This window comes from Eurosta solidaginis, chromosome 4 (genome assembly GCF_040869045.1).
Source record: "Eurosta solidaginis isolate ZX-2024a chromosome 4, ASM4086904v1, whole genome shotgun sequence".
NCBI classification, from domain to species: domain Eukaryota; kingdom Metazoa; phylum Arthropoda; class Insecta; order Diptera; family Tephritidae; genus Eurosta; species Eurosta solidaginis.
In genome coordinates, this window is record NC_090322.1 from 64,294,872 (window position 1) to 64,296,579 (window position 1,708).

Consider the following 1,708-nt stretch of genomic DNA (forward strand, 5'->3'; position numbering starts at 1 on the left):
GCAAAAAACCGAAGTTGTCTCATCGTCCCCAACAGTCATTCCTACAGTTATCTACCAAAATAATGGACAATACTTTCGCCGCTACAACGTGAAGGAAGGACGAGGATAAATAATAAAGTCCCTTCTACATGTTCGCTTTTTTTTAAGTGACACCGTTGGAGCGAAAGGTCAATACTTCGCACGGAACAGCTGCAGCACACAAACGGATATGCATGATGTACCACGAATAATCCATGAAACCCAGACGCAGTAACCTCCCCTAGTTTCAGGGCCACCATTAGTTTACAAAGAGCGAAAATATGCTATACAAGTATACGCAAAACGGCCCTTATCAGGGCCACCACTAGTCAACAAAGAGAAAAAAATGCTAAACAATTATACCTACGAAAAGGCCACAAACAGTTTGCGAAGAGAAAATATTGCCAGACAATTATGTTTTACATGCTATAGATTTACTTTTGGATTATTTATATCATCCATATGATGACAAGAAAAAAACTGGAGTATAACCGATACTGGAGTTGAAAACGGAAATATTCCAAGCCGAACTTTTAACGTAGCAGGTACCGATACCAGATCCAACCTAAAGCCGAAATTGCTACAAAAGCCTCCTGGCTAGAACCAAAAAAAAAACTCGGAACCGTAATTGAAGTCAGTACTACAACCGAACTAGTATCCAACACAACCGTGCTTTTTTTAATTAAAAAAGATTACATCTAAAGACATGGAGTACATATTCTTCAAAGAAATCTGCACCTCAAATACCGACACGACGAGTTTCCAACGTTAAACGTTATTATGTATATATGTATCTTTGATATTTATTAGGTTACTAAATTACTTAATTTTTACTTTACAAAATACATGAAATTTTAAAATAAATCAGTACTTATTCATGAACATACTATTAACACAGCATTTTATATACAATCTCATCCCAAATTTTCAACATCTCTTGGAGACAATAACGTTAGCACTCATACATACATATATTGAAAATAAGGTCCACTACAAAAAACATTTAGCAATAGCATTTCCCAATATAATTTTAATACTACAAAATAACGACCTTAGGCAGATAAAGTAGGAACAATATAATTCCAAAAAAGTTGTATCTCACTTTACATTAAATTGTTTTGGAATATAAATACATACACAAAAAATGCATACAATACAAAACGGTTCCTTATTTATATATCATAAACAAAATTAATGTCGCGACCATTGGATATTTTTCAAATCAATTGGTTCTAGCACCATCTCCCATAATGGAGACATTTCACGTAAACGTTCGACATGTTTGATGCAGGTATCGGTAATATAATCAACCTCTTCAATGGTGGTAAAACAACCAATACCAAATCTATAAAAATTTAATAATAAATTACTTTCAAATTAACTAAACCATTCAGTACAGTAAACTCGTATACCTTATTGAACTATGTGCCAAATCCTCATCGGTTCCAATCGCACGTAGGTTCCAGTGATGCAGAAGTACATGCTGAGGCACTAGACAACGCCACATCTTTTAAGGCCATAAGTAATGATAAATTTAATAAACCACTATACCTTTGCTCTGGATTACCATTACATATGTATACCATATGAAAATCTTGAAGTGATGCGATCATATAAACGTTTCGACAGAAAATCTATAAATTTCTTATCATATTCCATTTCTTTGAGTGCAAGATAACATGCAGCACCA